The sequence below is a fragment of the Lygodium microphyllum genome, unplaced genomic scaffold (assembly GCF_053477565.2).
Source record: "Lygodium microphyllum isolate KBCC unplaced genomic scaffold, Lygodium_microphyllum_v1.1.10 scaffold_228, whole genome shotgun sequence".
In the NCBI taxonomy this organism is placed as follows: Eukaryota; Viridiplantae; Streptophyta; class Polypodiopsida; order Schizaeales; family Lygodiaceae; genus Lygodium; species Lygodium microphyllum.
Genome location: NW_028229711.1, coordinates 23,381 through 35,070, shown reverse-complemented (window position 1 = coordinate 35,070; position 11,690 = coordinate 23,381).

Genomic DNA, 11,690 nt, shown 5'->3' with positions numbered 1-11,690 from the left:
CAATTTTTTACATTTCAAAATCTCACTTTCATCAAGTTTAATCACAAATCTAGCCACTCCCTGTGGCTCTACTACTGACAAGTCATAAAATTTGATCATTAAGCATTGTAGGGTGGGCAAGTCAAGGAAAATATTGTTAAATTCATTGAATGTAACCTCCTTTTTCTTGCCCTTGAAGCTAGCCTTGATATGAAAAGGCTCACCTAGAATCTCCATCACTTTGTTATTAACTCTTTGTCTGATAGTCCTAACCACAAATGGCTTCGGAAGTATGCAATTGCGTACTTGTCCTTGCTTCATATTTGATTGTAAAAGCTGGAAAAGTTGCATATAAGCATCTCGATTGATACCAATACTATCCAATGTCTTCTGTACTAACTCAGAATCCAAAGAATGATCCTTTACAAATGACTCCAAGCATTGTTTCTTTGCCTTTTTAAATTTCTTCTTCTCCAAAATATCCTTTAAAACTACTGAAGGAAGAAGATGATAATAAAACTGAGCTGCTTTTAAAGAATCTCTTTCACTTGCATTTGGTTGTAGAAGAGATCTTAGAAAAATTAACATCACAAATCAATGCAAGTAGTTTAAATAAAGCCATATTTAAGATTTTTCAAGTGAAAAAAAATATACATTGTTGCTTGGATTCTTTTACCACAGCCTCCTCCTCCTTGTTTGAGATTCTCAATATTTTTAAGAGCTCTTTGTCGATTTCGAAGGCCTAATAAAATTTGCTTTCGTTGATAAGCTTTGATACGCTTTTCCAATGAATGAAATTTTTGTTGACAATCCTCTAGCTTCTGCAACAACTCTATATTGTATTTCATCAAAAGATGATTCTCTAGTCCAAGGATATCCTTTTCTGCAACAAGATTAAGTGTATAACCTAAAAATCCATTGTAGTCGTCACCAATAAACCTCATTAATGACGAGCTATTATAGAAAGGAGGAGTACTATTTCTGCTAGGATCTTTGGGATATAGCTTTCCATCTAACCAAAGATCAATATTCTTCTTTCCTTCAAACCTCAGTATATGTTTCATAGACTCTGTAACCGTGATAGATTTTGTTCTCTTTCTTATTGGTTCATACTCACTGTCCAACTCAATATGAAGATGATAGAGAGGTCTTTTATGAGAGCTACAGAGATCATTAGATGATTGATCCATAGCTGAGTTACATAGATCATTGGGTGATTGATCCATAGCTAAGGATATGATTAGAAGCAAGAACGAAAACAAAGAAGAGACTACTAAGGAGGAGAAAAAAAGAAGAGAGAAACGATGGAGGGAGGCAATCGAGTATCCACCAAAATTCAATTGAATATTACTTTTCACTTTAATGAGGAGAGGTAAGATCTTCATTATGACAACCTTGCCAACTTTATGGCGACCTAGATTTCTAAGTTTGATGTGACCATGAGAATATCACGACAATGACTTATTAACGAATTTTGATATTTTAACTTACCAAAATATAAACCTTTTAAAAATTCTATAAAATGATTTTATTTCTTAAATTGTTTTCTCTCTCTAGGATCTCTTATAGGGCATTTTCGAGACCTCAAAACTCCCCTAATGCAACTCTTTCTTCTTTTGTTCCTTCTAAAAATGATGTAATGGATGAACTCATTAAAAGCATGCGTGACCTTCATCTGAATCTTACAAGAATTAGTTCAAAGGTGGAGAAGTTGGATGTCAAAGTTCAAGAACGGGGACGATCATCAACTCAAAGACCCATAAGAGAAGGCTGTAAGAGGCACTGTATTTGGTGTGACAGCCAAGAATATGACGAGAGGGAGTGTTCTGCCTTCCATTAGGCTGAAGCACAAAAGCTCATCTTTTGGAAAGATAGAAAAATTCATGTAGCTGAAAATGGTCTTCCACTGGAGCCAAATTTTGGCAATGGTGAAATGAATAAAAGATTAGAAGATTTAGTTGTAAAGAATGCATATGCAGCAATTGATGCAGCTATCTATGGGCTGCAAATTGAGCAAATTAAATCAAGTTTGAAAGCATGTAAAGCTAATGTGCAATCTAAAGTATGGATGCATACACTAGATCAAATGGAACGTGGTAAAGCAGCCAAAGAAGATTTGTCTAATGCCAGTCAGTGCATTAAAGGAATAACTTGTTGAAAAGAACCAGTAAATTCTTTTTCCGCCTTTGCACATTTGGATGACGTCAATCATAAAGAAGTCTTGATTGAATAAAAGAGAAGATCTTCTAGCCCTCCGAAACGGGTAACTAGAAGAAGGCCTAAACAACCAAAGCTGCTGAAAATATAACCCCAGATCAAGAGATGGAAGATGCGCCACAAACAAAGAAGACCGAAGGAAAGAAGAAAGGCAAGTAGCGAGGCTACAAATTGTAGTCTGACATAGAATTTGCAATCGATCTCAAACGAGTCTTAGAAGAACAAATTCTGGGAAGTAAAATTGAATTCACCTTAGTCGAAATTCTTGGAATTTTCAAACATGAATTCCATGATGTAATTATTAATGTAATCAAAAGGAAAAGACAATATGTTGATGATGAAGCTAAAGAAACAATGCATGATTTTTTGCAAGTTCTTCGAGTTTTTGTGCAGGATGAAGAGAAGCTGACTTCACAAGGAATTCATCTTGAAGCAGTTAAAGAATTAATTGCAACAATTAAAGCTAAAGATAAAGAAAGCATGAATGCAAAAATTAAAGAAGTGAAAGCTGAAAATGTAATGGTCGGTTGGTCCAAACTAGTTGGGCAGCCCACCTCTCAAAAAGAAGGCCGTCTACAGCACATGCATAAGGAGGAAGAGGCTCAGTTCATTCCAAGTAGTCACTACTCCCGTACACATTGGGCAAGAGCAACAACGAAGACAGGCATCAAAATTGGAAAAAAAGAAACATCATGTATTGTACTCTTAGACTATGGCTTGGAGATAAACGTCATGGCAAGGAGTCTCAATGAAAGCGGCGGATGGCCCATAGATGTTGATCCAAGATGGCAAATGAGAGCTGCAAACAACTCTTCTGGAGAGTTATATGTTGCATGTCCTTATGTACAGGTAACTATTAGAGACATAAAAGATAATTTTCACTTTTTTGTTCAAGACTCTTATAGTTACTCTATCATTCTTGGGCAACCTTACATTTCTGAAGCCCGTTTGGAAACAAAATCTCTTAACGATGGTTCTTTCTTTGCTCGAATCTGAAGCAAGGATAATGAACGAGCTATCCAAAATTTTTGCTATGTGTGTTAATCATCATCGAAATAAAGATCGACTGTGTGATTATCTTGTGCTTCCTAATGCCCGAGAATTCAAGGGTTTATCGGGCTGCACTACTATAAAAGGAGGCTATGGTAGTGTGTCATGTTAAAAGATTGAACCTCCTTATGCTACAGAAATTGTGTCTCTAGCAAATTTGTATGTATGTATAGCCGATAGTATGGGCTGTTATAAGTCTCTTCCAGCCATGACTAAAGCTGAAAGAAAATATTTATGTCATGTAAAAAGGGAGTTGAAAACTTATGACATGATGGCTAAAAATGAAGATATTTTGGGCATTTTTTTTGGAGTGATTACTACTAACACATTGGCTGAAATATATGCAGCTGCTCATGGAGAAAATCAAGCGGAAAACCAGTCCATAGAAGTATGTACATTGGATTTTTATCAAACAATTCAAGAATTTGTTGAGTAGGAAGACATTAGTTTACTCAACAAGGCTGAAGTGCAAGTGGAGACAAAATACAAGACAATGGATAAGAAAGTCAAACTTGTGGCAGTCCCACTTCCTCCTGAAAGTGAAGGGCTCGCTGATAGGGCAGCAAATCAGTCAAGTCTTCGTGATCCTTCCAACATTGGTCACAAGTTCACATCTAAAAGTATAAAAGAGCTCAAAATAGAGACTGAAAAACACTCTTTTATGTAAATGCAAATGAAACATGGAAAAGCTTTTGCATTTCAACCAAGTGAAATAGGCTGTATGGATCCAAATATTGTGGCTCCTATGGTCATTTTTACGGTCCCACATGTGCCTTGGAACCTCAAGCCCATTCCCATTCCAAGGGCGCATTTGCCCAAATTATTGGAACTTCTAAATGAGAAGATTAGAATGAAGATTTTAGAACCTTCTTCAGCACCTTACTCAAATCGGTGGTTTATCGTACCCAAGAAAAATGGATCTTTATGATTCATCCAAGATCTACAACCTGTTAATCGTGTCACAATCTGAAATGTTGGTTCGGGTCCAATTGTTGATGAGTTTGTTGAAGCTTTTGCAAGTAGAGCAATTTATTCTATGGGCGATCTATATTCAAGATATGAATAATTTCAGCTTTCATTAGAAAGCTGAGACATTACCACAATGAAGACACCTCTTGGATTGGTCCGCATGTGCACTCTACCACAAGGTGCAACAAACTCCGTAGCCCATATGATGAATGCCATGTGCAAAGTCTTAAGGGACTTTATTCCACAACTTACTCTTCCATTTCCTAATGATGTACCTATCAAGGGATGTGAAGTCAATGAAAAGAATGAGGAGCTTGACAAAGATGGTTGCAGGACATTTGTAGTTAACCATATTCATGATTGTGATAGGATTTTGACAAGGCTAGAAGAGGTACATCTTACCCTTTCTGGAGCTAAGTCGATTTTTGGAGTAGAAAAAGTCCTAGTGGTCGGTCATCTATGTGGCCCCTATGGATGCAAACCTTCTCCAATCAAGATAGATGCCATCAACAGAATGCAAGAAAAATGCACAAATGTTTCAGAGGTGAGAAGATTTCTTGGCGCATGTGTATTCTATCTTATATGGATACCACATTTTGCTTATGTAGTCGAAAATCTTTATCAATTATTAAGAAAAGGCCAAAGATTCTCTTGGAATAAAGAGCATACTCTCACTATGCGCAAATTAAAGAAGCTGTTAATTTCAGCCCCCACTCTCAAAAGGGCTGACTATTTAAATGGTCAACCCATCATCCTTACTATGGATACAAGTCCCACTGGGATAGGATGGACTGTTGGCCAAGAGGATCTTGAAGAAAATAGGTATGCAATTCATTTTGGAGCAAAAGTTCTCAATGAATGTCAAAGAAGGTATGCACAAGTAAAACGGGAATTGTGGGGAGTTGTAACAGCATTAAAGTGTGATCGTGAATACTTTATAGTTGCTTCCGTAGTGGTAGAAACTGATTGTCTTTCACTCTTGGGCATGATTGCCAACTGCTCTACACCCGACATTGCTATGCTAAGATGGATTGCATATATTAAGTCTCTCAACCCCAAATTAAAGCATATTGTAGGAAAGGCGAATCCAGTTGCTAACATGCTATCACGTGCAATATATGATAATGAAGAAGAGGTGATGGAAGAAAATGAAGCTAAAGAATCTATACTTGCTGAATTTCATTCCATGGCTGTTGAAAATACCTTTTCAGTTTACTGCATATGCTTGTCCAAAGCTGAAAACAATAGGATGGTCAACTAAAAGCCAACATGCTCATTGCATTGCTCAAGTTCTAGTTCATTTCCTTGGAGAAGATTATGAAGAAGATTGGCTAAAGATCGGCCAATATTTGAGCACAATGAAGAAGAAGGAGACTTGGACTGATGAGGAGTTCAAGCATATCAAGAGGAAAGCTCATGGCTTTTTTCTTAAAGAAGGACATCTATGGAAGCATTCAAAGAAGAAGAAAGGAGCGTCTATCCGAGTTTTAGGTAACAAAAGATTGCAACAACAGGTAATGAAGGAATTTCATGAAAGCCTATGGGCTGGCCATAGAGGCATATGGGGAACCTTTAGTAAAGTCAAAGAAAAATATTGGTGGAAAAACATGTATCGGGACATAGCACATTTTGTTGAAACTTGTTATGTGTGTCAGATGTATTCTATGGTCAAGCATGGAGATGGGTTACAACCGACTTATCCCTTGTCTATACATTATAGGTGGGTTATTGATATTGTAACCATGCCTACAGGAATATGGAATATGCAGTATTTAGTGCTTGCAAGAGAGGATCTAACTAATCAAGTTGAAGGCAAAGCCTTAGCAACCAAATCCACTCATGCGATTTGTCGTTTTTTGCTTGAAGAAGTGTTTTGTAGATATGGTTGTGTGGGTAAAGTAACTGCAGATAGAGGAGAGTTGGATGCTGATGAGGCACGCAACTTCTTTGCTCAATTGAGTATTAAGTTGGATTTAATATCAGCCTACAACTCTGAAGGCAATGGAAAGAGTGAGAGAGCTCATCAACCTATTCTCAAAGCTCTAGCAAAGTCTTGTAGAGGAAAGATCAAAGAATGGCCTAAAATGCTACCTTTTGCATTATGGGCTGACCGGACTACTCATAGTTTAGTGTGACTGGCTATATGCCAGCTGAACTTATGCATGGACAACAACCAATTATGCCAATTGAAGAATCTATTCTCATATGGATTCTTCTACCTTGGGAGGAAGGCATAAGTAGAGAAGAGTTATTGACTTTGCACGTATGGCAGCTAGAAAGAAGGTCTGAAGATGTTCAAGCAGCTATTGAGAAGCTAATGACAGTAAGACTAAAGAACAAAAGAAGATTTGATAAGCGACATCAACTTCAGTCAAGAGCAATTCCAGAAAATGACTAGGTGCTTGTCTATGATAGTAGCCTAGACAATCAATACGGTGCTTCTAGAAAGATGGTAAAGCATTAGTTTGGCCCATATGTGGTAAAGGTCATTCACGACAATGCCACATATTCATTGGTTGAATTGGATGGAACAAGCATGAAGATACCCATAGCTAGAAAAAGAATCAAGCTCTTCAAATGAAGAGAAAGTTCAACATATGAGCTAGAAGACTTGAATATAATTCAAGATCATGAAGACATAGAGGAAGAAGAAGAGGCAGAATATGAAGACATTGACATGGCAGAAGATACTTCTTTTGACACAGTAAATCCGTAAGACTTTGGCACATGCCAGAGGATGTGTATGTTAGGAGGGGGTGGATGTCGTGCCGCTATGTGCACATCGTGTAAAAAATCTAGAGTGTGGCTTTCTTTTAGATTTAGAGAGCCAATGCCACTTTAGCATTAGTGTTAGTGTCCATGGTTCGAAATATTAGATTTTTTTTGGACAAGTTTTTAGTTAATTTTTTATATTCTAGATATTATCTTTTGTAAAAATCCATAAAAGTATAGACAACTTCTAGATTAGGATGACATGTAAAAGAAAGCATGTAGATTTTAGCCAATTTGAGAGGATTTTATGTAAAAAGAGATATTGACAAAATCGCGCAACGCGCAATCACAATTTTTAGGTAGTGAACAGCACTCCGAAGTGGGAGATGAAGGAGCGATCTGGCAAAATTTTGGCCAGGTGTCCTAGTATTTAACCCCCCTTTCGGAGCTAATGAAGGCATCAAATTGGCGATCTAAGAAACATAGAGGAAGGTATTATTTTGTACATGTTTTTGTCTATTAGAGTTATATTTTCTCATAATGCTGAAAGAAACCGACATGCTTCATCTCTGTTAGTATTCTTTTATATTTTCTAATTCTTTTTGGGAGTATTCTTCTACATCTTCAATCTCTTCGAAGCCCTTCTCTTCCATGTATTGCTCTCCCTTAATCTACCTTCACCCTGCTATCTCTTATCTTTAAGAACTTGGCTTGAAACCTTCAACCCTTCTCTTATCTCTACCATCTCTGAAGTAAAAGCTCTTGAACCCCCATACATTCTTCTCTTGCCAAATATCTGTGGTGACCTTCAACCCTACGTGCTGTGACAACGACAATATAATCAATGTGCCATGAGAACACAACTAATCTATGCCATGATTAATTAATCATTAATTAGGATGTATTAAGTGAAAGCATAAGAAGGGAAAGTTACAACGTACGTATGTCTCTTGCTTGCACGTTAATGTCTTGATTGTTGGGTCTAGAAAAAATGAGAAAATAGATAAGTAAAAAATGATGAGTAGCTGAACATGCAAGATATAATGTTACTAGACCTTAGCATGCTTTTAAGATATAGAAAAAACCTTTCCAAGAATTACACAAACACTGGCTTAACAAGTTGTGGTTCAACTAACTGCAAAAAATACCACATATCCAATTCTCTCAAAAAGGCCACTTGTTTATCTTAGATACGTGGATGCCAATAATAAAGGACCATATTGATATCTTTTGCATCAAGCCTTTCACCTCTTTCAAAGCCGTCATAGGTATATGTACCAGAGTAACGAGACATGTGTTTCTTGCTAAATACTCAATTATCCAAACTTTACCAAACCAATTGTCGCTTGATAGCATCACCAAATCATGCTGTCTGATCATCACTGGATTGCCTCACTGAATCACGCTGAAGGAGCAACGTTGCCTTATTGCACTAGCAATGTCATCGAATGGTCACACAACGCGGTAGGAGATGGACCATGCATGATGTTGAGCATTTGAGATTATGAGTTATAAAGGGTAAAAGGGGTAAAGCTTTTTATTTTTAGAAAGCTAAAGGTAATGTAATGCATGAGAAGTAAAATGATTTTCTTTTCATGCACACATGATAAGTTTTTTTTAAAAAAAGTAAATTAATTTTCTTTTAATTTTCTACTCAAAAGAACAAGGAAAAAGATAAAGAAAAACTAGTCAATAGCTAAATGTCTAAATAAGTAGATAAACAAATCAAGCAACCTCATAAGTTTAATTGGAAACTAACACTTGTAATAATTCTTGCAAGTCCCATAAGAAGTAAGAAAACATTGGAATACATTTGTTAATTCTCAAGGTATACTCGACAATTCAAGCATAATTAATCCTTTTGAATTTGTACACAAGCTTTCAAAAAACAAGGCAATGCTTAGCCTACATGAAGTCTTGTAGGCACTAGGGAAGTAGCTATCATAGTAGTCCTCCAAAATCATTTAAGGATAAATAAAACAATGAAATAAATCCCAATTATTAAAGTTCAAGACATAATGGGCATTTTAAGCGTCAAATATTGTTTTCATATTTAGAAGAAAGATTCTAAATGAAGTAAAGAAACACTAAGGATTTCTGAGCAAGTATATATGTTATTTATATTATTGGTGATGGCTAAGGTGCAATCCTAGAAAGGACATCAAGAAACCTTACTTTGAAGGGAGAAGAAGAGTAAGAGTTTAGGCAAGAAATTGTGTGTCTATTAGGAATCCTCCAAACTATTGTGAGACACTCATATCTCTTCCCTACCCCACATGTAGGGAAAAAGAGGAGGTGAGGAGCAAGGACAAGATGATAGTGTATATATTGAAATAAAATTACTTGACAGGGATTTCCTTCATGGGATGCCTCTTGTTGATGTGAGTAGTTCAATCGGGAGTGTAATTTGGGTCTTCTTCTATGTGGTGAAGTTCTCCCATATTGATATTCTATGGAGGCATCTTGACATGACAGTCAACATGAACATGGCTATGCTTTTTGCATCGATAACAAACAATGTGAGATCATTTCTATTGAGCAATTAGATTGGTGATTTGGGGCTTATCTTTAGCTTCAAAGGGTTTAATTCCATTTCTAGTTTTAAGTGGTTCATTACATACATGTGGTTTGGAATTCATGCCATCATAAAAAGAGTTATAAGGTCTTTTGAAGGAGTGATTGCTACTTAAAAACTGATGACTTTTTCATTGGTTGTTTTTTGGACGATGTGAGCTATGGTTTGGAATTCTTTCTTAGCATCATGAGCATATGAAATAGCTTTATAGAGTAAAGAAGGTTGAAGTGTTTTTAACTTTGTTTGAATGAGCAACAAACTATCTTCATACTTTTGTTCTAGGGTAGCCTCCACCATATCTTTTAACATGCATAAAAGATAGAGACATTGCCAAATCTCTCAATGCATGGGGCTATGGTATCTCCTTCTTGCCACAAGAGATTGGCCCAATTGTATCTAGCTTGGAGATGAAACTGTGGAGGCAAGAAATACCTTTTTACCTTGGAATGGAAATTTTTCCTTGTAGTTGGCTTATTGACACTATAGTAGAGCACATTCCACCAAAGGGAAGCTTTATCAAATAAGTAGTTATTAGCACATTTAATTTTGTCCTTCTTAGTGAAAGATTCTTTGGCAAAATAATAATCAAACTGACTAAGCCAAGCTCGAATAACTTTGCCATCCTTGTATTCATGTCACATTTTATAAATTGGAAGGACTTACAACTAATCCTTTTCTCCTTACTTGTTGTGCATTAAAACACCACAAAGGATGCATGTGATGTGATCATCATCATCTTGGGTTGCTTAGGCTTATTGTTGTTTGCACTCTTGTAGCATGTGTGTGACCTTTGTTAGGTTGTGTTGAAGAAGGTCCACTTGTTGTTGGAGGGTAATCTTGAGCAAAAGTGAATAATCTTGTAGCATGTGTGTGACCTCCATTAGGTTGTGTTGAAGAAGGTCCACTTCTTGTTAATCTTGAGCAAAAGTGAATAATATTTAGTAGCTTCCTACTCCATAGCTTGGAATTACTTAAGGAAATTCTTGTTGAAGAACTCCTCATGTTGGCACCAATAGGATTAGGAATACAATAGCAAGATGTTGTGTAAAAGTTTGTGTCTAAGTGCAAGGAGGAGAGAAAGAAAAGAGGCTCACATATTTTTGACAAAGGAACAATTTTGATTACATTTTATGCTATTATTTTATCAAGAGCTTATGTGTAAGTTGTAATAACACGCTGATACTTTGAAGTTATCAACAAGTGTATGAACCAATTTTTGGTCTCATAGAATGAGGTCTACAAGCATGTAAAAAGAACCATGCTTGGCTAGAAAAACCATAAAAGGAGTGGGATGCAAAAGGGGAATGGGGAAACCCTAACCCTAAAATTTTCTTTTTTTAAGGATGACAAAGAATAAAACAAGCTATTCATGTGTGTGAAAACATTGTGCTCTTGCTTCTTGCTCTTACTTTTGTGTGTGTGTGTGTGCACACACACACACACACATGCACACACGCACACACACACACACGCACGCACGCACGCACGCACACACACACACACACACACACACACACACACACACACACACACACACGCACACGTGTGCACACATTGTCAAAGAGAGAACCAGGGAGAGAGAAAGAGGAGAGAGAGAAAGATTGCAGGAAGAGAGAGAAGAAGAGTGATGAGGAGAGAGAAAGACTAGATTTAGAGAGAGAAAGACAGGAAAGAAGGGAAAGCCATAGAAGCTGTGAGCAAGAAGGGAGAGAAAGTCTATAATTGTATTAATGTGTCAAAAAGATGTGAAAAATTACATCTTCTCTCCTTTTATACCAATGTCAGTGTGACATGGCATAATATCAACATTATTAACACTTATTTGTTATTCCCAGCTTCTTACACACATACACACGCACGCACGTATGCATGCACGTACGTTCACACACACGCACATACGCACGCATGCACACACACACGCACCCTCACACACACGCACACATGCATGTGCACACACACACGTGTGGGTGTGTGTGTGCGTGTGTGTGTGCACGTGGATGCGTGCGTGTGTGTGCGTGTGTGTGTGCACGTGGATGCGTGCGTGTGTGTGCGTGCGTGCATGCATGTGTGTGTGTGTGTGTGTGTGTGTGTGTGTGTGTGTGTGTGTGTGTGTGTGTGTGTGTGTGTGTGTGTGTGTGTGTGTGTGTGTGTGTGTGTGTGTGTGTGTGTGTGTGTGTGTGTGTGTGTG